The sequence below is a fragment of the Uranotaenia lowii genome, chromosome 2 (genome assembly GCF_029784155.1).
Source record: "Uranotaenia lowii strain MFRU-FL chromosome 2, ASM2978415v1, whole genome shotgun sequence".
NCBI lineage: Eukaryota > Metazoa > Arthropoda > Insecta > Diptera > Culicidae > Uranotaenia > Uranotaenia lowii.
Window position 1 is genome coordinate 73,004,755 of NC_073692.1, and position 27,999 is coordinate 73,032,753.

Here is a 27,999-nt window from a genome sequence, read left to right on the forward strand (position 1 = left end):
AGAGAGAGGTGTGATGAAAAAGGACAAACATTCTCAAATTTATTGAAACGTAGCTTAACCTGTCATTCTAGTTTCGACACTTGCTTTAGACGTTCGGGTTTTGACATTGTTCGGATTACCGGAAGGACATTCCGGGTCGCGAAAAAGCGCAGGACACGACAATCAGCTCAAGCGTAGTACTGGGTATTTTGAACAACTCTTTCGAGTTACCAATAGCGATGGCCAACAGAACCCTCAGATCGATGCGCCAACAGTTAGTCGCATTAATGGCGTCAACTCGGAAGCGTCCTCGCTGGCACATTTGGGATACTGAAAAATTTCCCGGCCGACTGGATACAAAGTATCCTTGTAAAGGTGCCGAAGAAAGAACACCTGATTGAGTGCGTTACTGGCGAGACATAACGTCGATCTGTACAACCCTCAAAGTACTCTGAAAAGTGATCCTGAACAGGATCCAGGACAACACTCCGACGGTAACAAGCTGGATTCCGATTCGGACGATCATGTGTGGACCACATCACAACGCTACAAATCATACTGGAACAAATCAACGAATTCTAGGACTCTCTTCTGCTGGTGTTCGTTGATTTCGAAAAAGCATTCGACCGACTTAACCACGAAAACATCTGGGCAGCTCTTAGGCGATCTCATCGGAGTAGTACGAGGCATTTTCGTGCAAGATATTGCACGACGGTGTCTTGTCTGATCCAATTCCGGTAACTGCTGGAGGGAGACAAGGATGTATCTTATCACCGCTACTCTTTCTCATCGTAATGAATGAGATCTTGACTGGATCGATTGACTGTAGACCGAACAGAGGGTTGCCGTAGAATTGTTCAACAATGGAGCAACTGAATGACCTTGACCTGGCTGACGATATTGTTTTGCTCGCCCGAAGACAACAAGACATGTAAAACAAACTCGACGACCTCATCGAAAGCTCTAAGGCAGCAGGTCTCAAAATCAATGTCGGAAACGCCAGGCCGATGGAAATCAACACAGAAAATCCTTCCAATTTCGAGTCTCCGATACATCTGACGCTGCTATGATCTCAAGGCAAAAAAAGCTTAAAAAGCAAATAGATGTTAGTCACACGATACATAGAATGGTTACAAACAAAGAATGTTTTTTTTTATCCAACGCCGGTTTACATACACACACTGCGCTTGGTACATCATTCAACAATATCCTGGCCGGCTGATTTTTCCCAGCCTGCTTTGTCTTGTGATGAGATATGGGATAAGTTTGATTTGTTTTTTTTTAGACATATGCAATGCAGTTGCGCTGGGAGGACAATGCAAGTTATTAGAAAGCTTGTTAAAGCCGGTCCGGCACAGAATCTTATTGCCATATTTCCACCTCCAAGGAAGTTCACTATTGTAGTCTAGATTGTATGTGTAGTAGACCATCTTATCTACGAACTATTCTAGTATCATTTAGTAATTCCCGCACAATTGTTATTTTCAACAATTCAAAAATATGTGTTATCTTAAGTGACAAGGATTAGTTAATAAAACTATGAAAGGTAAAAAAGATAAAATGGCACTAAATAGCGTTTCAAAAATGTGTATCTGTCAAAATAAAAAATGGCGGAGTTTTTCGACGTTGAAATCGGATACATCCTGATGGTGCACCCTTTATTTTATGTGGAGGTCGGGTTAATAGATGCAAAGTAAAAATTTCATATAACAGACAGAGGCACAAAACTCCTCAATTTCCAACAAAAATATGAATAAACGGGACGAAAGATAAGAAAAAAAAATATTAAAATCTTGATCGTGAAAATTTACTTATATTTCAAACTAAAGTCTTTATTTCAGCTATGGTATAACGCAACTCAATGATTGTAAACAAAAGGCAATGGAAGTAGAAAGCTATCGAATCTCTTCTTATGTTCTGTCTAAGTTTGGTTGAAATTTTAGCTAAATCTCATTAGAACTCCTGTGAAATCAAACGCGGTACCGCTTTCATCGCCTGTCGACTATCTAGGGCACAATGTTTTCAACTATCCAATCCATGTAGGCACCAACTCTAGTATATACACCGGGCATATTTCTTTCACCACATGATTTAATTCCACGCGCAGCAATACCAAACTGCACGAATCGTACCACATTGTAATACGGGACACTGTATCCTAACGGACCTCCTGAATCACCTAGACAAAAGTCCACAAAGCCTTCACCTCCAGCACACATGTCCTTTTCGGTGAAAAAGGAGCGTGGCCATTTAAAACTTTTTCCAACAATCAATGTGGCTTACCCTGGGTACAATAGCTTTTAGCAGTTCGTCCGAAGATTGTAGGATTTCGGTTTTTCCCCAACCGGTTACCAGATATTGTTTTAATACAGCCGATTGTAACTCTGGCGTAACCGGGAGACAAATAGGTTGGATGTGATCTGGGGGAAAAAAAATAGTTAGACAGGATGACGAGAGATTTAAACGCGTTTATACCTTTCATTTGCACGTTTCTATCCAATCTTATCAGAGCAATATCGTTGCCATGTCTAATGGGGCTGTAAGCCTCATGTATTAGAATAAATTCGAATCCGTAGTCTTCTGCCTTTTCAGCGCATTCTGATTCTAATTCCATTCCATTGGGGCTTCTGAATACATTACAGTCAATTTCGGTGCTCTTGGTGTGTTCTCCCAGTCGCACTTTTACCCTGCAGGGGTATACACAAAATAATTATCCGGTACGTTTTAAAATTAAATAAAAATATTGAAACAAAACTTACAATGGCTCAGTTGATTTGAGGCAATGGGCAGCAGTTTAGGACGTAGCGCTCGTGGATCAAGGATCCTCCACAACCGTCGGCCAGTTCTCCAGATATGTTGATCTTCAGTAAAGCCATCCACGGGAATTCGAAAAACTTGGGTCGCATTTCCATACGCAATTCGATCGGTTACAATACCGCCACATTCGGTCGGAAACTTGATTGGTGTGGTATGGGTTATATTGCTGTCTGCGAATAAAATGATCAATATTCAGAGTGGGTAGAAGTCGATGAAACCCGAATAAATTGAAAAAATAAATGGTTAATTTTACGATTATGGGTGAATAAACATAGGGGAAAGTCGGGTAAGATGGCCACCCTAAGGCATGGGTGGCCAAACCATGGCCCGCGGGCCACATGTGGCCCGCGACCAACTTTTTGTGGCCCGCGAAGCTCATTTTAAAAAAATCATGATCTGAGAATTCGGTTTTCGGTTTTCATGGTTTGCGAATATCATTTGGAAAAATATTTTTTAATCTACTGTTAATAAATTCAACACACAGATCTGAAAATCTCTTTGAAGTGATACAAGCCGACGGGGTAAAAGTGTCTAAAAACTAAATTCGAGAAAACACGCTTTAAAATAGTTGTGTTTTTCCATTTTCCATACATTTTTCGAACATTTTGAAACATTTTTCTTTCAAACGTAAAAATATGCGAATATTATTTTATAAATTTAAAAAATTTAACTTGGAGAATCGTTTGGTATTATTTTTTTAAAATCGATCATTTTTGCACTTATACCCCTTCGGCTCTGCAGGTCTCATATCTATATACAAGTTAAATTATTGAGACGGGAATTTTCGTTTTTAAAAAACTAAACTACGAACTACACGGCTTCGCGGTCTGAACAGTAATGATTTATTGTCTCTATAGTAAACCTTTGGTTCCCTCGCGTTTTCCCTAATTCGCACCGAGCGACAATTCGCGTGGCTGGTGTCGTCTTCGCTGCTGTCTCGTGGGAACGGGAACCTCTTTACTTGAACTTGGAGTTCAATATCGCTGACCATGCTGTCTGGGTGCCAGCGTGTGTACCCGGTGCGTGTGTTGCGATTGATTCCTGTTCCAGTGCTGTTACTTCCTTAACTTACATATATAAAAATGAATGTTTGTCTGTCTGTCTGTTCCCTATAGACTCGGAAACTACTGAACCGATCATCTGTTATATGATTTTAATCGCCGTAATTTGTATGAATATAATTTTAATGGCATGTGCGGCGAAATGAAAACTAGAGAGAATTTATTTTATAGAATTTGAAAGAAAGGTGGATAGACAGGCATTAGTGCGCCAATAGGAGAAAGCTTGATAGGTGTTGAAATTTTAGGCTAGAGGGCATGTTGATGAAAAGCTCCCATGAATTGCTCCCGCCTTTGCTCTGCATTAGCTAACTATACATGAGAAACCCAGAAAGAGAATTCCCATGTATAGCGAGCCCAATGGTTTGAGAGCGTGTTTTTACGCACACTTCAAACGAGCAAAAATGTAGCAACCCATGGGCCTACTGAGCTTTCCTTATGCGAGAACAGTTCTATCGACGTTGCCATCTTTTCAGATTCGCTGCGAACAGTTGCTACTTGTCGATTTCAAATTCTATAAAATAAATTCTCTCTAGTTTTCATTCCGCCGCACATGCCGTTAAAATTATAATCATACAAATTACGGCGATTAAAATCATATAACAAACAATCATTGGCATAAAAGAAAAAATACAACAAGAAAAATACGGTTCAAAAATTGACACTAGGCCAAAAAGTTAGAACGCGGAATAGATAAAATGTGAAATGCGAAAAAATCGACAAGTAGCAACTATTCGCAGCGAATCTGAAAAGATGGCAACGTCGATAGAACTGTTCTCGCATAAGGAAAGCTCAGTAGGCCCATGGGTTGCTACGTTTTTGCTCGTTTGAAGTGTGCGTAAAAACACGCTCTCAAACCATTGGGCTCGCTATACATGGGAATTCTCTTTCTGGGTTTTTCATGTATAGTTAGCTAATGCAGAGCAAAGGCGGGAGCAATTCATGGGAGCTTTTCATCAACATGCCCTCTAGCCTAAAATTTCAACACCTATCAAGCTTTCTCCTATTGGCGCACTAATGCCTGTCTCTCCACCTTCTTTCAAATTCTATAAAATATAATTGTGCATATCTGTTCGGAGCTCCGAAGCTCGGAAGTAGCATCATTGGGCCACCGGATCGCTAACTGCAGCGGGAACGACACGCACTACTCAGCCTACTCGCTTGCTCGCCGACTGACTGACTCGCTGCACGCTTGAATGGGATGACGCGGTATCCGTTTAATCTATTCACGTGGAGAGAATGTATGATGTACCCATACATCCATTCGTGCGCCACACATCTCCCTTCCTCTCAGAAGAAAAACTATTTCTTTTTCACCGACGATTTGAAGCTTTGGCCAAAAGGGGAGGCAGAACGTCTAAAGTGAAGATTGATTCTGCCATTAACAAACTAGTTGACGCTGTGTCTCAAAAAATTTTACTGAGGATCGCCTATGCTCTTTCCATCGTAATGATGACTGTAACGAATGTTTTTCCAAAGCTTCAGTGAACTCCATCCAAGCAACCAAAAGTCGCGTTTTTACTTAAAGATGGAACTCCGAAGTTCACATTTGGCTGAAAAAATGTTTTACGGGAACTTCAGGTGACTCTTGTCGCGTAAAAGTTACTCAGAAACTTCCATCGCCCTTAGAAAGGTTAAACTATCGATAACGGAACTTCTAAGCGCTTTTCATGGAACTTCTTTCAAGAAGGTCGATAACGGTCGCGTAACATACTAAAACGCACCATTAAGGTACTTGAAAGTGTTTTGAAGAACCTATATGGGAATTCTAAGCGACATGTCAAAAATGTCTGTTAATTTCTTGTCATGGTATTTGTTTTGTTTATATCTGTACTGATATTTACAAATGGAATTCAAGATTTTTTTCGAATTATTCTTATAAATGTTAAAATATTCGAATAAATTTTTGATGATGAGAATTTTTGTTTAATTATTTATATGGTGTACTGAAAGTCCTTGAAACGAAATAAGATGCAATCTATTGACCAACCCATTCAATCATCTCAAATCGCATTTAGTTTAAATACTAATTATTACAGTGGCAATGAACTATTGCTGGATTGGTTGAGTGGCTGGTGAGTTTGAATGGAACCTAGAGAGCAACGGTTCCACTCTCTAGGCGTTAAGCAGCTTTTGTAATCAAACAATATAAATAAAACCAATGAGATAGACCCTGATAGACCGGCAACCTAGCAATCTGAAATCTGGTTGTCAGAGCAATCTGTCAATCGGATTTATTTTTCGGCGCGTAGAAGTTTCTTGACATTCTCTTAGAAGCTGACTAGCGTTCTCTCCAGCCACTTAGACGAACTTGAAAGTAGCTTCAAGAACATAAATTTTGGGCTGATTAGCATTCTCTTCAGACACAAACGAGAGCTGATTAAGCTTTTATGGAACCTTTTTAAGGGAATTCTGGTTGCTTGGGCAGTGTAGCAATCCAAGCATTCTTTCAAGCATTCCAAGAATTTATTTAGCTAAGCTGGTAAATATGTTACCAGTGTTGGCAAATTCAAGTCTGTTCTTTTATTAATACAGTTATTTTTATCTTAACCATATTATATCAATAGCGGAATCAAAGAAATATTTTAATTTTGTAAACGTTGTATATTCAAATACTTCCTATTCCATTTATAGACGATAACTCCGTGCTTATAATACCATTTCATAAAATAGATTACCTAAATCTGCGTACTACCATTTTTAAGCAAATGGTCGTTTGATTTGTCTAGTAAGCTTCAAACCATATTTCAAATGTTTAAAGTATATAGTCTTCGGGTCAAATCATGTAAAATCTGTAATTGTGACAACTATAGTCGCAACGCGAGTTTTGCCTTATCAGCTCTCTCACATTTTAAGTGTAAGAAACCGCACATCACATTCACCACCACCACGAAGCGCTTAAGGAACCGCGTGACTTTTTTGTAACTGCCAATAGATATTTGAGCCAGGCATGCCAGACGAACATATTTTCTTATATCTTATGAGTTATCATACATGTCACGTCAAAACCAATTATGCAGACTTTCCATGCATACTACGAACCAATTAAAATTACTTGTATCCTCTAATATCTGACCTGTCGTACGAATAAATTTGAGCTGATTCAACTTTTCTTCTCACATGAATTTTATGATTTCATTCAATCGTACTTCATGAAGGTCATGCATTTCTCTAGCTTATTGTCTTTCTATAGATTTGTTTCAATCTGAGCTTTGTGCAATTAATCATCCAATTATGATTCGATTGTCGTACTCTTGACTTAAATATTCTTCATTCATTAACCTGCTCTCTTGCATAATTTAAAGGGATATACTTTAATAGCTTTATTCAGCTTCCCTTATCTGCCATTCATCTTATATTATCGCTTTCCATCTTTTCTATTAGTAAATCTTTAATTTTCGATACTTGTTGCGTTCTGATATTCACCACTTATTTTCTGGATCTTTTAATCTTCTAATCAACTAGTTTTTTTCCATCATATAAATTTCTTATCTTGTAATCTTCTCATTTACCCATATCTCCCACACAATTTCTTCTATCCATTGTTTTCATCTTGTTATATTTTTCACCCAAACATCTTCTCCTTGTTTCTTCTTTCTAGTTTCATATCTTCCAACCGTTTCACCACTCTATTATCTCCCGTTCTTCTCATCGTTCGGTTATCTTATTTTAACAGATTATTTACTCTACATTCCATTATAAAACCTCCACGCTTACATCGATGCTCAGAATGTGTTTTTTTACATTAAAATACAGTCCTTTTATCTCGCCGTTTCGCTGTAGCTGTCTTCTCAACACGCTTATTTTGCAGTTCTCCCAACTCGCATTTCATAGACTGTCTTCTCAACTCGACTTGTAATAAAATACAGCTGTCCTCTCAACACGCTGTTTTTACGGTCCTTCCAACTCGCAATTCACAGGCTGTCCTCACAACTCGCCTTTATTCCAATACAGCTGTCTTCTTAACACGCTGTTTTTATTTTGCGGTCCTCTCAACTCGCAATTCACAGGCTTTCCTCTCAACTCGCCTTTATTTCAATACAGCTGTCCTCTCAATACGCTGTTCTTACTTTGCGGTCCTCTCAACTCGCAAGCATAGGCTGTCCTCTCAACTCGCCTACCAATTTCAAGCTGTCCTCTCAACTCGCTTGAAATTTCTATCGATACGTCCAGGCTGTCCTCTCAACTCGCCTTTAAATTTCAAGCTGTCCTCTCAACTCGCTGGAAATTTCTATCGATACGTTCAGGCTATCTTCTCAACTCGCCATCAAGCTGCCCTTACGACTGCTTAAAATTTCGTTTTTTTTTTTCACTTCAATCTGTGCTTTTGTTTCAACTACTTTTCATATGGCCGGGATTCGACCAGACCGAACTGAACGCCAAGTTGAAAAAAATTGAGTTATCTATTGCAGCGGATGCGAAACATGATAAACTACCTGTCCAACGAAAATCAGAACATTTTTCCTATTTTTTCTGATTTTATAAGAAAATTTCAATGTTGCAGACAGTGGAAATGGCAAAAATGCGTTGCGCCAAAGTGAACTGAGAGCCACCTTAGAGGTAAAAACTAAAGTCTGTTTCGATAATGAAAACTGATTTTGTGTGAAACAATCTTATGTGTGTTGGTTTTTTTCGATTCAAAACAATTCTCCGGCTCGTCACGAACTAATATCTGATAAATTGAATGAAAATAAACGTTCCCGGGGCTAAAAACTTAATATTTCGGATTGTAAGCAATTGTTAAACTTTCGCTCCGCCAGACTGAACCGAATCCCTTGAGTTTTGTTTTCAAATTTACTCAAGGGGATGTTAAAGTTTTTAACATTTAACGATAAAAGATACTTTATTTTATTGCTTACTGTCGTTCAGAACGGAACCGGTTAGTAACAATCAAAGATATTCCGAATTTCAAAAGTGCGAAATTTGTATGGCTCGGTTCACTCTGGCTCAACGAAAAAAAACATTTTCCAAGCATCAACCATACTCGTTGGGTGCTGCTTGTAAAGCGCCTATTAGTAGGCTCCTACTTATAGAACAAATTGCCCAGTCAAATGTTAACGCATGGCGATTTTTTAAACATTTTTGTTCGACCAGAGTGAACTGGGTGCAAACATATTGCTATTAAAATTCAGTTTGCGGCTTGATGTGTAATCAGAAATCGACCAGTATAGCTTCGAAGGCTTTATAAGAGTCTAAATGTAATGATAAAATGATTAAAAGAGATATCTAATAAAATGGTATCAATTGGTAGGGCTGTGAACTTTGAACTCGATTTTCTCGAAATCAAGTTTATGGCGTTCAGTTCGGTCTGGTCGAATCGCGACCATATAATGAGTATTCGAATTATTCATATTACCACAGTTTTTTTTTCCAATGAGTAATATTAAAACTGTTCGATTTTTAGGCAAGAATGATTAAAATAAATTCACCGTGAACCGTTGACCACATTTGTTTACCTTTTCGATTCGATTCCTTTTTTCAAATTTATGTTGGGCATATAGTCAAAGTCACTGGCCCTTAACCCGAGCTGCCCGTGAAGCAGCTCAAGTAGAAGAAGAAGAAGAAATTTCTGTTCCTATCATGATGAAAAGAAATTACCTGCCACGGTCGCCAAATGTGCATACCTGTCCGGAGCTCCGAAGCTCGGAAGTAGCATCATTGGGCCACCGGATCGCTAACTGCAGCGGGAACGACACGCACTACTCAGCCTACTCGCTTGCTCGCCGACTGACTGACTCGCTGCACGCTTGAGTGGGATGACGCGGTATCCGTTTAATCTATTCACGTGGAGAGAATGTATGATGTACCCATACATCCATTCGTGCGCCACACAATAATCAACCGATCATCGTCAAAATTGGCATCTGAGGGTTTTTGGGGCCGGAGATGGTTTCTATAATAGTTAAAACCCCATCCGAATTAAGGGAGGGGGGGTTTCCATACAAAATTTGTAGTTTTTCGAAACAAATTAAAGTCATGACATCCATTTTCTCGAGATTTTTTATTTCCTTTGGGTGGTTTGTTTTTCGCCTCCATGGTCGAGGCGTCGAGCCAACGTCGCGAGAGGATAGTAACCATGGCGTAGCATACTGATCAGTGGGAATATTTTGGCGCGTATTTCTCAACCAAGCATATTTTCAATGCAAGGGGTGGCGATAAGAAGCCTTGATGTGATTTTTTTTTACTTGATTCCTAGCTCATTTGTATAGCACATGGTTATGAATGACGCCTAGATGTGACCCAGATTGACATTTTGCCGATCGAATAAAACATATACCTACATTTTTTTTTGCTAAAATCTGAAATTAAAAAGTCATGGCATCATATGAACGTGGGGGTGATATGCAACCTAGATGTGCTTTTTCTTGCTTAATTGTACACAGCACGTGAAAAAAAATGACGCCTAGATGTGACACGGATTGGTATTTTATCAATCGAATAAAAACCAATTGAAAGATTTGCAAAAACAGTTCGTGTTAATGTAGGTAGCATTTGTTGTCTAAAAAATATAAATTTAGTTCTGATGCTAATGAAATAATGGTATGACACTTTGCGGACAATTGAAAAAAAAAATACAGAAAGTAAAGAATTTTCACACAATTTTTTAACCCATTTTGCCTACAAGATTTTTTTTGAATCATATTGATAACAGAAATATGAATAAGATTTTTTCTACAGAGATAGATTGAAAACATTTTGTTGAACATGAACAAGTTTTATCAAGCGCCATTTAAATTTAAAGAAGATAAAAAAATCCGATCCGACACATGAACTGATCAAGAGCCTTTTCTTTAAATTGGATAAGGTAGGACTGACGTGTGCATAAGTGAAAGGTATCAGTGAAATAAACTGATTTTTATCGACCAAAAGTGAGGGAATTCATTTTCCCAAAGAATTTTTATTCAAGGAACACTAGAGCATGTTCAAACGTTTAACTTTTCTCTGCTACCAAAAAAATAAAAATATTGTTTTCTTCTAAAAATTGTTGCCTCGCCCAAATGCACAACTAAAACGAATTTAGAAATGAAAATGGAATTTTTTTTTAAAAAAATTCTGAAAAAAACATCGTACTTTTTGCCTACATAACAATGCAAGTACGTACTTAACATGAAAAGTGTTTTTGTGTTACATGGCTGCATAAAAAAGACTTTTGATCCGCTTCTTTTTTTGAAAAGTGAGACTTAAGAACTGATATTCAACTGGAAGCAGAATTTTTATGTGTTAAAAAAATATTCCCACCTGTTAACTTACACGGTGGGGAAAGGGCAAACGTCGAACTTTTAAGAAATTCATCTTCAAAATGATTCAATATGTTGGAAAGACCAGAAGGGGTATTCTGAATGTTGAAACGGAAGCGGATATTAAAAATTGTCTAATGTCTTTGTAATGAAGGCCAATTGCTTTGAACAGCATTCGTTAAAAGTGGAGTAACAAACATAAATTTATACTGCAGGAATACTGCAGATATATCAATGAGACTTGATAAAACAAACAAACAAAAGTACGTATTACATCCATTTTAAAGCCATTACACTACACTGACGCATCTGAAAATAAACTTTGCATTTACACTTGCCCCAATATACGGGACAAATGTTTACTTAGAAATTGTTTTTGCCAACATTTTTGAATATTTGACTTTCAAAGAGAAAATAAAAAAAACGCTGAGAATTTATTCAGTGATGCAACTGATATATTTTTAAATATTTATATTTTTTGCTTCAATAAATTTATTAGAAAAAAAGACATTTGCACTGTATAAAATCGATAATTTTCATCCCATGAAAAGTGTTGTTTGGAAAAACTTAAAGCTTTAATGTCTCATGTCCACGAGTTTGGCATATGGCGAAATATTTTTTATCATAAATTTGGCGCAAAAAGGATAGATATTCAAACTGCTTCGAAGGGCGAGGATAGTGAAAAAAGCTGTTTGGTTATTAAAAATCATTTTCATCGTTTTTTTCAAATTTCTATAGCTTATTTTTTTAACTCCAAAAAATACACCATCTAAAGCTAATCAGGAGCTGGAAGTGGTCATAATACAGAATATTAGGAATATACTCAAAAAATTGTCCCGAATCACGCTATTGATCGGTTTTCAAAATTTTATCTCTATAAAGTACAATGCGAATCTTTTTCTTTCAATTAGAAATTTATGTAAACTCGAGCCGAGTAAATCAGCCTACCTTCTTCAAGCAGTGGGTATTCAGGTATCAGAATGGGGGTAGGCTTAATAGCGGCACGTTATCCAAACATACGGGAAAATTGTGCCTAGCCTTTTTTTTTATCCAAGATTTCATCATTTACCTGAGAAACCTGAAAAAAAAACCTATAAAAGGAAGAAATAAATTCAATCTATTTAAGATGGCATAAAGCCTTTCCACTAGGGATTATTAGCATTAAAGCTCTTTTCTACATTCGGTAAGGAATGATAGAATGTTTTTTGAGTTTAATTTCTTAAACTCAGATTCGCTTAAAGCGTAAGATCCCAGAGTACGAAAACGTAGTCTGGCAAATGAGGGACAGTTACATATAAGATGGAAGGGATCTTCCACATCTGATTCACAACTACCACATACTGGAGATTCAGCACGCTGAATGTTGTGCATGTGATAGTTGAGTTTACAATGACCGGAGAGTGCTCTGATCAAGATGCTGCAATGAGATTTATTTAAAGTTAATAAGTAACTCGATATGATTGGAGATGGTTTTTCAAAAAATAATTTAGTTTGACGACAAGTGTCCAACTCTTCCCAGTATCGTTCATGCTGGTTAGAGGACCAAGTTTGAATTTGGTTTCTGAACCAACATGGCGATATTGGGACAGCCGGCTCTGGTCCGTAAAATTCCTTTTCCGACCCAGCTCTAGCGAGTTCGTCGGCGCATTCGTTTCCAAAAATTCCCTTATGTCCGGGTACCCATAGAAGGTTTAATCCATTGCCTTCAGCAAGTTCTTCGATTGCTCTCCGGCATGCGATTACCAGTTTTGATCTAGAACTGGAAGCACTGAGTGATTTGATAGCTGCTTGGCTATCTGAACAGAAGTAAATTGTTCTGAACATAATCTTCTTTTGAAGTGCAATTTGCACTCCATACATAATAGCATATAGCTCAGCCTGAAAGACTGTACAATTTTTTCCTAGAGGTTGAGCATATTCTATGTTCAACTCGTGACAGTAAATTCCTGCACCTGCACGGCCGTTTGATAATGAACCGTCAGTATAGAATACAATATGAGAGGACATTTGGTCCTCTACGAAACCTGATAACCATTCTTGAGGAGAAGGAAATTTGACTTTAAACCCCATGTAGGGAAAACAACTCGAGAGTGTTAAATCGTTTGGCGCTAGATTAAACTTGTTTAATCTAACTAATTCAGGCCACACATTTGTATGCCTCGATGATCTATCGATATTTCCTGACAGCCAGAGACCAACTGCCTGTAGACGAAAAGCACATGAGAAGGCTTCCTGTTTTAGGAACAAGTGTAGAGGTTTGATAGAAAACAGAGCCTCTAGTGCTGCAGTAGGAGTTGTAGTGAACGATCCGGACATCCCCAAAAGACACATTCTTTGAAGGTGATTTAGTTTAGTCCGAAACATTTTTTATCATAATTTTGGCGCAAAAAGGATAGATATTCAAACTGCTTCGAAGGGCGAGGATAGTGAAAAAAGCTGTTTGGTTAGTAAAAATCATTTTCATCGTTTTTTTCAAATTTCTATAGCTTATTTTTTTAACTCCAAAAAATACACCATCTAAAGCTAATCAGGAGCTGGAAGTGGTCATAATACAGAATATTAGGAATATACTCAAAAAATTGTCCCGAATCACGCTATTGATCGGTTTTCAAAATTATATCTCTATAAAGTACAATGCGAATCTTTTTCTTTCAATTAGAAATTTATGTAAACTCGAGCCGAGTAAATCAGCCTACCTTCTTCAAGCAGTGGGGGACAAAATTGGAATAGATGAGGTAGCTCCCATGTAAGTTTAAGATAAAGAAGGGACCATATTTTATAAGAGATTTTTTTTTGCTTACGGATATTTGGCATAACTCAAATAATGATGTGACAAATGTTTTTATGAAAGTTCGTAACTACTTTGGGAAAAAAATGAAGAAAATCCATAAATTTTGACATTATTTAAGTCATTATGAAGCTTTACACAGAATACAAATTTCAGATCTTGAAAAACAAATCAGAGATCAAGTTTCAGTAAATATTATATACCATCTTTGAATTGCAAATCGGAACTCCAGCTGCAGCTCTCATTTCAAAGTTGTAGGATCTGAACTATGATGGTTTGACTTAAAAAAAATGCTTACACAAATCTAAATTTGAATGAATTTTTACAAATTACATTTATTTTTGGAATGTGTAGCAAAGCACACCGGGTCAGCTAGTAATTTTATAAAAAAGGCTACAATAACAATTTTCAAATTATCAAAATTGTACGGTATTTGACACATTATTTGTAAATTTTATCACACATTTTTCAATGTTTTCCGATTGGGTTTTGGTGACCACATATCATTTGTATAAAGAGCATTCAAGCGGACTCTAGTTTTAATAATGAGAAGAAGTCTTACTACCTTTCAGAGGCTATGGTAGTAAGATCGTATCAAAATCGTTTAAAAATCATAAAAAATCACCGAAGCTTATTGTTCCAGATCGTCCCAAGCAAAACTTAAAACTTCGAGTGGACTGTATTTCACTCTTAGGATCGACCGGGGAACACTTCAATCAAGCACTAATTTGTGCAACAGTTCACTTTCTGTCCGTTGGTTCAATAAAGGCTACCCAATAACTCCTCTTTTAATGCACTAGAGGTGGAGTGATATGCACACTAGAGATTGATATTTTCTTCCAGAATAAACTTAACCGAATCGATTTGAGGAAATCTTCACTTTTATTCCCAAACATTACTTAAAGTACCAAGCCGACCGGGGGGAATTAAATAGACCGATGTTGTCTGTTTGGAGGTTGCTTCGAACTGATTTTATTGCTTGCTTTGTAAACAATTCTACTATATTGAGACCAGCACGATCACACGATCGGTGGATTGAGAGTGAGTTCTCAAGAGAGAACTCACTTTAAGTTTTGTCGCTAGAGTGGCTCTTTTTTATAGCAAGTAGTTACGATCCTAAACACTTATCAATATCATAATTCAATTAATACTTTTATATCAACTTCAACCATTCGTAACATGAATTCAATTTCAACAACTTCGTTCATCCATCCAAACTTAATAACTTTTGCAAATGATGTAAAATATCGAAAGTTTGCTCTGTGATTTTTTCCAATTGAATATTGTTTGCTAAGCTTCGACAGAAAAGGTTAGATATATTTATGAAAATTAAACCAAATCCAAATATATATTAATTGGCACCTTGCTCTGTATTTATGATCATCAGTAATGAAAAACTAGACAGAATAACCAGTTGGGAAGTTATCCGGTTTTGTTCTGACAAATCATTCAGAAGAACGATTTTTTTTTAGCAAAATTTTGACTTGAAAAAGGTGCAATGGTTAAAAAAGACTCAAATTCATTTTTATTCCGTTCATAGAAGGCCTTCCAAGTTCACTTGTCAAATCGAGATATTGAAAAATTTGGAAAAAGTTGGATTGAGTTGAGGTTAAGGTCCATAAAGCTTAGTTCTTTTAGAAATGGGACATTTTTTTTGCTTATAACTCGTTTATTAGTGATTGGACATTCAAAATTTTGTTACCTGCAAAAAAACTATCCGACAAATTTTTTTCAAAATTTAAAATTTACGCGTTTTTGAGATATTTACGATGCAAGAAAAAAGGGAAAAAATAATTTTGCACAGTTGCATTCAAAATCCATCAGTATCAAATTGACAGCTGACAAAACCGTTGATTATTCGAAGAATTACTGTGTGTGAGTGGTGGAAAAGTATGCAAATACTATCAAAAATGCCCACAAAGTTCAAATCCAGCATTGGAGTGAAGCACATGATCGACAACTTCGGCTAAGGGTCATCAGGGAAGTCAAGTCTCATACCAGCATTTTTAATTTTCTATAAGCAAAAAACTAAGGGTAGATCGCTGAAATTTCCAAAAAAAAAAAATTTCTCCGATAATGCTTATGCTTATGCTTATGATACATACACAGCCAGATCTTGTCAGCATCCCGGTGAATAATAAAAATACATTTACTATTCATCTTTACAAGGCCGGGCCCACTGTGCAGTATTGGACGCAGAGACGACTGGAACAAGGGGAGGAAGAAACGTGGACAACAGTACCATACGTTCCCATATTCATTTGATATTTATTCGTTGGGAGCATAGATGCTAAGATATTTCTATGCTCCTTGGTGTTGGGCCTTGCGATTCTTCCTTCAGGGGATGGAAATGAGGTTTTTCTACAGAGAGTCCCAAATTTAACAATACAATAATTAAAGAAATTTCTTTAACCATTATACACTGTTTAATTCTGGATCTTTGTACCTTCATCTCAGGTCATCGACCATGGTTATAGCGCCATTGCTCGCTTTTGAAAAGATTAGAAAGAGCAGAAAAATTATTAATACAGCACCAAAATCCTTTGAATTTTTCCATTCCATAAGATTTCAGCACCAAAAGGAATACATACTAAAAACTATTATTTATGATTAGATTTAATAACAATGATTAAAACAACGTGCGTTGCGTGCAATATATAATATCATTAGTTCTGCGTTATGTTTCCAGTATTGGTGTTTATACAATTCGGTTGGCATCTACTAGAATTATCAGATCAATAAAAGGTAGCTAAATTCTGGAAAATCAAGTGCCATGTTGTTCGGCAGTATGATAAAAGTGGTGTTAAAAAAGAAAATCTGTGAAAATGTCAATAAAAAAATTATGTATACAGTCAAAATTAAATTTGTTCATCTACAGTATGAAAAATTGAGAATCGGAAGAAATCGCTCCCCTAAGGTATCTCATTCATCTTCACTCAAACACTTCCGCTTCTCAAATCATTCTTATCCAATACAACTAGATTCCTTTAACACCCCCTGAACACCCACCCATGTTTCACATAATGATGAAAAGTTTTGTGGGTATAAAATAAAGCAGAAGTAGATTGGCTCAAAAAATAGCAAGAAAGATGGATAGTCACACAAAAAGGCAAGTGTTCTACGAAGCTCTAGAAAACTTAGAAAAATAATTTCTGGATCGCAAATGAAATGACTTAAAAATCCTTGAACAACACTCTCATCTAAACCACATTAAAAACACATAATTCAATCTTACAAGGTGACCTAGTGAAAATGGTTCTACTTAGCTTTCATTTGGTAGTATCAGCATAAATGTGAACATCCGTGTGCCGTCTATGTAGTTGTCCGATTGATGAAAGTTAACCATTCTATTAAAACGGAATCCAACCCGAAACACATCACCCAAAAAAAAAAAAAAAAATTCTCCGATAAGCTGAAAATGTTGCCTGGTAATGAGTCATTCAAACCTAACCTCAAACAACAAATTTTTGCTAGTTCCACAGCTCGTAAGCTGTATAGCCTGTTCCGAGGCTATGGGACAGATGATTTCTGATGAACGACAAAACTTATGAAATACCTACCCTATTTTAAACAAATTCCAGCGTTTGAATCCTATACCATGTCTACTCGTGGCAAGGTCCCGATTATATTAAAGTATGTATTTGCTGGTTATTTTGTCTAAAATATAATGATTTGCCAAAATTCTGCTCCTGTGGAAAATAAACAAAAATTTTCAAAACGAAAACTATGGTTTTCGCTGTTTTCCAAAGCCGAAAAAGAGTAATCTTGTATGTACCCTTCGCAAACTTCGATTTATACTAACCGATTATACTTCAAGTTCAATCTCGTGATGGTTTTACTTCGTTATTGCCAGATTTTGCCAGCAGAAATTCCATCAAAAACGCTCAAAAAGTGACTCAAAAATAATCAAATTTGTTAATTTCGAAACAGCTGTATCCTCTAAATTGCCCTCAGTTCCACTTTAAAGAGAAGTTTTGGTCCGAAAAGTAGCATAAGTCAAAATCATATAACGATCATCAATAATGAAAAACTAGACAGAATAACTAGTTAGGAAGTTATCCGGTTTTGTTCTGACAAATCATTCAGAAGAACGATTTTTTTTAGCAAAATTTTGACTTGAAAAAGGTGCAATGGTTAAAAAAGACTCAAATTCGTATTTATTCCGTTTTGGTTTTACTTCGTTATTGCCAGATTTTGCCAGCAGAAATTCCATCAAAAACGCTCAAAAAGTGACTCAAAAATAATCAAATTTGTTAATTTCGAAACAGCTGTATCCTCTAAATTGCCCTCAGTTCCACTTTAAAGAGAAGTTTTGGTCCGAAAAGTAGCATAAGTTGAAGGAGGAGGATGTAGCCACCTAAAATACAGATTAAACGAAGTTTTAGTTTGAAAAACTGATCATTATCATGACTGAAAAAAATGTGCGCCGGCCGATGGGAGGTACCAAGAATAAAGTAGAATTTAATCTTACAAAAATCGATAAATACTTTTTTTCAAATTTTTTCATGAATTATCATAAGATTACCTTCATTTGCTTCATAGAAAGTATTTCGATCAAACGAAAGGTTTTTGAGATACACGCATTCATAACTGTCCCATTTCTAAAAGAACTAAGCTTTACTTTGAAAAATCAATATTATTTGTGATTTAACTAGAGTTCGTTGAAAAAATTATTCTTTAAATTTCAAAAGGTTGTGAACGCTAATTATCGCATTCTGCGTTTATTTAAATTTGTATATCAAATTTCTCTAAGGAAAACGATAAACTTGAAAATTTTGAAAATGGGTGGTTTTTTTTTATATTTGGGACCATAAAATTGACTTAATGTCCGTTGTAAACCGATGAGATTTCAAATGCCTTGAAAAGATTGACGTACATAACCTGGGAGGCATAATTCATTTCATATTGCGTAATGTTCACACCATTTTTCAAATGGAGAAAAAATTGTAAAAATATGCAAGTAACAAAAACGACTTATAAAGATGAATCTATACTTAGATTTCCAGAATTCCGGATAATTTTAATCTAAAACTCTGGCAAAATATGGGCATTTGATTTTAAAATTGTCGACCTCAGACTTCAGGCAATATCAATGCAAATTAATAGCAAAAAAGCAGATTTTAAATCGTATTTTAGGCTTCCACAAAACCTTTCATGATTATATTTATAGAAATTACTTAAAAAAAAATCGTTTTGGATGCATAAATAAAAAACATTTATAATTCTATTTTTTATTTCGTTTTGTTTGGCAAAGAAGGTGAATAAATCCGAGCATTTTTCAATGAAATCCGGGCAACCGAGCCGGATCGGACTTTTCCCAAATTTTGCATTAAATATCCGGGCAAACCCGGATAAAACCGGGCAACCTGGCAAACTTAATCTTAACTTGATGTGACCTAGGCAAATGTTTTTATTGCGTTTTCAAAAATCTGTTATTATTATTTTTTTAAACAATTTGTTTTTTTTGGCCCGCCATTTTGGCCATTTCTGAAATTTGGCCCGCCTGTTGAAAATGTTGACCACCCATATGCCCTAAGGTAAAATCGCAATAGAAAATCAGATATTGCTTTTTTCATCGCAGTTTTTGTGCAGATGGGCAGTTTAGGTTGTTTGCTATCGAATTAACCGTTGTAATTAGTAAATTTCCTTCATCAAGACTGTTTTTATAGCTATTCAAACCATGCTTGTAAATTACACTTTTCAAAAACGTACACTGCTCAAAAAAGATAAATTGTGCCTCAAAAATTTCTGTAAAAGTAGATATTTTTTGTGAGTTAAGCATTTGAAAACGTTTCTCAACCAAAATGGAACCTACTGGTTCGAGTCCAGAAGCGAAACAGTGTGGTTTCGAAATTTCGTATTTTATAGGCGCTTTCTTTAGCGGAGATCATGTTTTTACAGTTTTTATGGCCTGTTTGAGATGGTTAGTGCTTTTCAACCGACAATTGCCTGCTCTTGCCAAGGTCTTCTGAAGGCAGATGGAGGAACAAACCAAGGAAAAAAAATAAAATACCTGGAGAAACCTATGTGTCCGTCTTACCCGCCTTAGCAACTTTTTTTTTTCAAAACGTTTGTTGTTCAAGCCATTCGAGAAATTCGCTGATTTTCCTCCAAACCCAAGTAACAATTTTAGCTTTATTATGGCCAGCAAAATTTCGTTTGGACTATAGCATTAATCTTCATAAAAAGCTAAAGCGCATTCTATAACATCACCTGGACTCTAATAAAGCCTACCCTAGAAACGTCACCATGACATATCATTGTTGGTCATCAATGTTGGTCACCAAAGCTTTTAAAAAGCTATTATTAGACATGTTAGGCATTTTTGTTTTTTTCGATTCTGCAAGTTATCGGAGTTTTATTTTTATTTTTTCCAGCAACCATAATGGTTGATGAATGATGATTGCATTATAGAGATATGATCTGGTAAAATTAATAGACAAAATACTAATGTTTTAACCATATTATGAGCCTCTTTTGTACTGCCAGTCAAGATTTTAGGTAAAATGTGTATGAAATAGTATCTTAAAATAAATGCGCCTCGTCAAATCTGATGGTCAATCATGATGGAATTGATGGAAAATGGGCCTGTAAAAATATTTTCCAATGCATTGTAAATCCATCAACATGGCGTCATTTTGTACCCTTCGATTTTGCAACCAACATGGCGTTAGTCAATTCGATTTGACGTTTCTCTCGCAAGCCAATCAATAACACGCTTAGGATGAGTTCCTAATTTCTGAGTTGTTATTCCTTAGTACAGTAAATAAGGACAGACATTTTAAATAAAAACGGATTGGTTGTTAATCACCCGTGGAATAAACCATGAGTTGAAGTCAAATTTCGTTGTCTGACGCCATCTTGAAATCCAAGATGGCGGCTTCCGCTGATCTTTCAAATGTTGTAAATGACTTAAAATCGCATGAAACCCCATCAATATTGGTATTGGGTGAAAGGGCTAAACGAGTAGAAGACGAATTTCGCTATCAGACGCCATCTTGAAATCCAACATGGCGGCATCAGCTGAACTTTTAATGCTATAAATGACAAAAAGTTGCATTAAACAACCACTATATGGGTATTGGTTGAAAGGGCTAAACTAGAAGAAGCAAATTTTTTTCTTTCCGACGTCATCTTGAAATCCAAGATGGCGTCTTCCGCTGAACTTTGAAATGCTGTTATTCACTGAAAATTGCATGAAAGGCCCACAATATTGGTATTTGGTGAAAGGGCTAAACTATAAGAAGTCGAATTTCGCTATCAAACGACATCTTGAAATCCAAGATGGCGGCTTCCACTGAACTTTAAAATTCTGTTAATCACTGAAAATCACATGAAACTCCCACAATATGGGTATAAGTTGAAAAGGATCAACGAGTAGAATACAAATTTTGCTATCAGGCGTCATCTTGAAATCCAAGATTGCGGCTTCCACTGAACTATAAAATGATTGAAATTATTGAAAGTCACTAGAAATTCCGACAATATGGTCATTGGATAAAATGGCTTAATCGGTTTAAGTGGAATTTCTCTATCAGATCATCTTGAAATCCAAGATGGCGACTTTCGCTGAACCTTAAAATGCTGTAAATAACTAAAAATCCCATGAAACCCCCACAATATGGGTATTGGCTAAAAGGGCTAATCTAGAAGAAGTCAAATTTTGCTATCAGGTGCATCTCGAAATCCAAGATGGCGGCTTTCACTGAACTTTAAAATGCTGTTAAACACTGAAAATCGCATGAAACTCCCACAATATAGGCATTGTGTGAAAGGACCAAACGAGTAGAAGTCAAAGTTTTCTATCAAACGACATCCTGAAATCCAAGATGGCGGCTTCCACTGAGCTTTAAAATTCTGAAAATGACTAAAAACCGCACGAAAGCTTTACAATATTGGTATTCGTTGAAAGGGATAAATTAGAAGAACCAGATCCTGATTGTTTTTGGCAACCCGCTCGAACATTTTGTGTTGTCAAAATCGAACGATTTTTTTCCCAACTTTGTTTTTACTTAGTAGGCTACACGTTTTATCACGTTTTTGATGCATTTAGCACTTTTCGTGTTTTGTCGATAGTTTTTGTTTTTTGCCATATTTGCTATTTATGTCATTGTATTATGTCTATCATGCTAATATGTCTAAATTGTATTGGTTCTATTAAAGCGAAAACTATAAGGTTGTGTTGTTTCGGTTATTTTTTTGATTTAGGGACATGTGCCAAAATCGGATGTTTCTAAAATCGAATGTTGCCAAAAACGATCGGGGTCTGTATTTTGGTTGTTTTGTGCGATTTTGGATCACTTACAGCATTTCAGAGTAAAGCGAAAAGAGAAAATCGACTACTACTCGTTTAGCCCTTTTACCCAATACCAATATTGTTGGGGTTTCATACGATTGTAAGTCATATACATCATTTTAAAGTTCAGCGGAAACCGCCATCTTGAATTTGGATGGCGTCAAATAACGAACTTCGACTTTTACTGGTTCATCTCTTTCAACTAATATCCATATTGTGAGGGATTGAGGCGATTTTCAGTCATTTACAGTATTTCCAAGTTGAATGGTAGCCGCCATCTTGGAATTTAAGATGGCGACGGACAACGAAATTCGACTTCTACTCGTTTATTACTTTCACCTAATAACATTGTAAAGAAGGTTTCATGATATTTTCAGTTACTTAAAACTTTGAAAATAAAAGCGGAAGCCGCCATCTTGTATCATTGATGGCGTCAAGCAACAAATTTTGTTCCTCCTGTTTGAACCCTTTAACTCAATACTCATATTGTAGAGTTATTCATTCCACTTCCGGTAATTCGAAGTTTTCATAGATTTTTATAATTTTTTATTATTTTAACTCAAAATCAACACACAGAACTTATCAAAAATGTGTAAAAATGGGAATTCCAATTCAAATATGTGCTAACAAATTTTGAGCGTGTCCTGTTTTGACAACTTGATCGAAAACTGTCACTAAGTTTTATGGCAGTTTAATAATCAGGCACTGAGTGCTATTATAGAACATGCAAAAGAAGGCATGGAGCAAACTTCTAAGTTTGTGTTTGATTATAGTTTAAACATGGCATTCCTAACTCTTTCTAAATAACTAAAACAGTATATTTAATGGAAGATTTATGAGCGTTTTCAAAACTATCTGAAAACAGATGGTCGATTCAAGAATATAAGCATTTTGCATGACCATAATAAAACCATCATAAAACGAGCTGCATAAAAAAGCCATAATAAAACCATAATAAAACATCGAAATGCTAGTTAGCTTGATCTGTGTTACTTGGGAATGGTTAAAAAGAAGCCACTCTACATTTGAAAACGGTTGAAATTTTAGAAAATTTTGCAGGTTATGAATAATTTTATGAGGAGCGAAAATTAGATCAGATAATGGATCTTCAAAATTTTTGTTTGTTTTGCTTACTTTTATGGGACCTTGCTTGCTATAAATAAACAAAAGGTCTCGAAAGTGTTGATACACGAAGACGAACATATTCCCATCATTAGATTTGTTCGAAACATTGTAATTTTCGAAATATTGAAAGTGTCCGTCTTGCCCGACTTTCCCCTACATTTTTTAAAGAGTAAATTCAGTTGATCTCTAGAACAAATGTTTTGCGCAAAGACAATTTCAATGTTATCAGCAAATGCGTGCATCCATGACGACAAAACAAATTAAATTTTAATTATAGGAATTCCTGTTGGACCGGCCAGCGGACTGCTGATAACGCCATTGGGGAATTCCAAATTTTTTTTGTCATGAAACTCACTCAAAATGAGGAGACATTTCTCGTGATACAAGATTTCGAATTTTTATGCCCAAACTCGAATAAAATTGAATTTTTCTTGAAAAACATTTTTGACAATCCTGAGATACCTCAAGTAGGTGATTTTTTCGCTAGTAAACCCTCATCCGTCTCTGAAATTTTACTTGTTATAGTCACTGGAGTGGCAAATTGACACTACTGACTAAAATCAATCTATCTCTCTTGTTTCCGAACCGATTTCTACAAAATTTATAGTTTTAGAAACTATGAATTGTAATTTAAATATGTGTTTCAAACAGGCGCGGTCCTATGGGGGGGGGGTGATCGGGGTGATCACCCCCCCCAAGCGGCAAAAAAGCGTTACGAAGCACTCGCAAACGATGGATTTTATATAAAAACTAAGAACTTTTCCTAGCTGGTGTACTTTCGAATTCTCAAATTTTTCCACTCCGTGGCGGGTTTGGTCAATAAAAGAATTAATTAATCACTTAATTAAAATTAAAAAAAAGTCGGCCAGTCGAACTAAAACGGCTGTAACTTGCAATTCCCTGGACCGAATTTCACCAAATAGCTTTTCTGAGGTACTTACAGCGTTGAATTCGAATTTGCTGACCATATACGTTGCCGGCTATAAGTTTGGGATCACCCCCCAAAAAAAAGCTAATTTGTTTGGTCATATCTCAGTCATCTTATGACATACCTATTGCATTTCTTTTGATCTCATTCTAAAGTCGATGAGCAAAACCTTCTTCGTATGTTCAATATTGGAAAAATTTACATATATGTTAATTTAGTATGACTTAAACTTGGCTTAAAATTGGAAATTTTCAAAATAATCGCACTTTTTATTTAAACCCGATCATTTTAGGGTTGAGTAGACCGAATTTAAAAATTTGAGTTGCATTTGAATCTTTTTTCATTTTAAATTTTGTGCTAAAAACTTGCTTTAAATAGATAAAATAGCTACTTAAGTATCGATCAAAAGTTTGGGCTCAGCCTTCAGTATGGTGTATCGGCGAAAAGTTTGTGATCATGCGAAATATGGAATTTAATTTCGTGCGTATTTCTGTCATTAAACAACGTCTCACTAATCTGATAAATTCTTTGACGCTCATGAGTTTTTTTTTCGCTTTTTAGATATTTAGTGAAAATGCTTTTTCAGACGAACTTCGTTAAAACTTTAGCTATAGTCTGATCATTTTTTGATAATGTTCAGGAAATACTCGGTATGTTCAATAAATACCTGCAAACTTATTTCGACCATAACTGAGAAGGATTTTTACCACCTTCTACCTCTCCGTGCACAAGTTTGGATATTTGGCAACCCCTACTTCCCTTCCTCAGATGTCCACCTGAACAGATTCGATTTTTGTTGCCTACATCCAATACTACATTTCGATTTCTTGATTTATTTTTCATTGCAAGCTCCGATTTTTACAGAATGCATCTCCAAAGCCCATATTTTTTTTTCTAAATTTAAGATATTAAAGATACCGAAACTGTCTAGACAATTTAAATTAAAAAGATACATTTAAATTTCAGAATTTTATTAAAAAATAATTTCTTATTTTGGAACATTTTTGAAAAAAAAAAGCTTTGATTGTATTTGCCTCGACGTAGCTAAAATGATCGATTTTGATTTATACATATGAAACGATTCTTCAAAATTTGGTAATTATTCAGATTTATAGAATTTTAATTACGTTTGGAAAAAAAAACCAATTTTTAGATAAATATATGGAAAATGGACAAACACATCAAATTAAAAATGTGTTTTCTCGAAATTAGTTTTTTTTTAAATTAATCATTTATTTTTCTTCCGAAGTCTCGTTTACTGTGATATTTTACGTCATAAGCCTTTATGCATTTACATACCTATGTCTCTTAAAGCGTCATAAAGTTGAGCCGTTATCACAATAAAACAATTTTAACAATGATTAATAGTTTTTATAAGTAAAAACATTCTTTAGTTTTAAACTTTAAAAATTATTGTAATCAAGTAACAAATGGTTTCGATAAAGTTGTTCTGAGACCAATTAAAATTCTTAAAATACTGAAAACACTACTTCTGAAACTAGAGGTGATGGATAAAACCTGATTAAAAATTGAGTTCAGAAATTTATTTAAAAATTCATTTTTAAAGCATAGTCTCTAAACACATGCCCATGTTCTAATTTCTCCCAGGTGAGATAAAACCATTCCGTCATCCCCGACTATTTTCTCGGAAACAAGGCATTCGCTCATGTTGAACATTCGGAAGACATTTTTCTAATTTTTGACCAACACGGCTGGATTTCAGGATTCACACCAATCGTCGATACTGTTTTTAGCTCATCTTTACAATAATAATTAAAATTTTGAGTAGAAATCCAGCCTAATAATTAAGGTTAAAAAATCCAATCTGAATCTGAAAGTTTCACTATTTCAATTGCAACTGATTAAGACTTTTCACTGAAATATTAAAATAAGATTTACTTTCAGAAATCAACATTTAATATTCATTTATTTCATTCAAATATTATACAAAAAGTTTGAAAATATTGAGAGCATGAAGAAAAAATATTACTTTTCACTTTTTTCATAAATTATTCGTTGTAAATTTGTTACTATTTCTTTGGATTCAGTTACAATAAAATAACAAATCTAGTATGATAGCTTGAAATTCAAGAAAAAACAAATAAAAATGAAGTTCCAATTAAATATTCAGTTTTTAATTCAGAGCTATTTTTAAGGAACACTTTTCTCAAATAATTGTTTTGGAATTGTTGCAAATGAAAATCATCAAAAATTTGGTGAGGTTTTATAAAAGTATATCAAAATAAGTATTGACAAAATTTGCTTAAAGTTTTCACTGTTTTTCTCTAATTTCAAATTTTTCAAATTACAAAATACATGGTTTATTTGCAACTGTAATCCCTTCGCACGTCCTCCCCCCCTCTCTTCAACTCTGTTTCTCAAAATAAAGGTTTTTTCGCCAAATATTTACGATCCATCTTATTGACTGATTTTTGAAAATTTTTAAAATCACCCCCCCCCCAAGAGCCAACTCTAGGACCACCCCTGGTTTCAAACATTATTCAGCTTCTACACTTCAATTTTCCGTTATATATAGTCTAAGAAAAAAAAATCGAAAATACAAGCTTCGGAAAAAAAAATAGAACAGCTATGGATTGCTCAAAACAAAATTTTACCTGATTTCCAAGAAAGCTGAAGTTAGAAGCTTTACGTTGCACATAAGTATACATTTTTTTTTAAATTTTTTTTAAGATCATGATCACAAAAAATGTAAGAAAGTGGTGTAAAAACCGTACTTTTCGATAAATGAACCGTCAAAACTGTTCAAGTCAAAGCAGATTAATTTTGGATTGAAAAGTTGACTTAATTTGACATATTTTTGAATTTCAAAATTGTCACAATATAAAACACAGAATTTTTGACGAATTTTCAAATGTAGCTGTTTTTTTAACTTTTTGTCGATTTGCAGTTTCTCAGATTTTCTTGCACTTCAAATCACACTGGTTTTTGCACATTCACACTGGTTTTTGAGTATATTAACTCATGATTTCCGCAATAAATTTATATTCACCAGAAGGCCAATTTCATACCGATTCTGGTGGTTTAATTACATTAGCGCTGCGATACTTTACAAAAATATGATAAATAGGTATAAAACTAAAAATAAATCCAGAAACTTTACGCGGACGCTTGCGTTTTTGTCTGTTTTCGCTCACCCGTCGGTAGCGAAATTAGACAAAGTTAGGAAGGTTCAGCGTTTTTGGCGCGTGTTGTTGGTGAAAAATGTCTGAGAAACATATTTGAGCTACATTACAAAGATTTTAAAGCTATATATCTTGTAAAAATCGGTTGGGAAACAAGAGAGATAAAGCGGTTTTAAGCGAGGAGTGTCAAATTGACACTCAAGGTCTGATTAGGGACATTTTTTCCTGGGCTTCAAGTGTCCATAAAAAAATAATGATGCAATATTGAGGATTTCAAGAATTACTTTAGGGCTCCCGAAGACGCCAAACTTTCAATAGTGTCACATTGACACTCAAGAGTGGATTAGGGTTAAGTCGTTCACAATCAGTTCACTTTGTCTAAGAAGATAGAAACACTCGAAATTTAGCGATGATTTCTTATTATTTTGTACCATGACCAAATACTAACTCACCGGCATTACCTGCACTGATCCCCGCCAGCAGCAAAGTGGCCAAAATCTGAAATGCGCTCTTCATTTCTCCCAAACAGGACGGAGTATGAACTCACAAGGACGTATCACCAAACTGTCTCGCTACCATGCAGAACTTATCAAGAGCTCTCTAGAAAACCAACGTCCAACTTGTACT

At 35.5% G+C, this 27,999-nt stretch overlaps 1 pseudogene; it reads right to left on the reverse strand.

Moving 5' to 3' along the window:
- Positions 1 to 1,827: 1,827 nt before the first annotated feature.
- LOC129741564 (serine protease grass-like) lies at positions 1,828 to 27,998 on the reverse strand (annotated as a pseudogene).
- Between the last annotated feature and the right edge of the window lies 1 nt (position 27,999).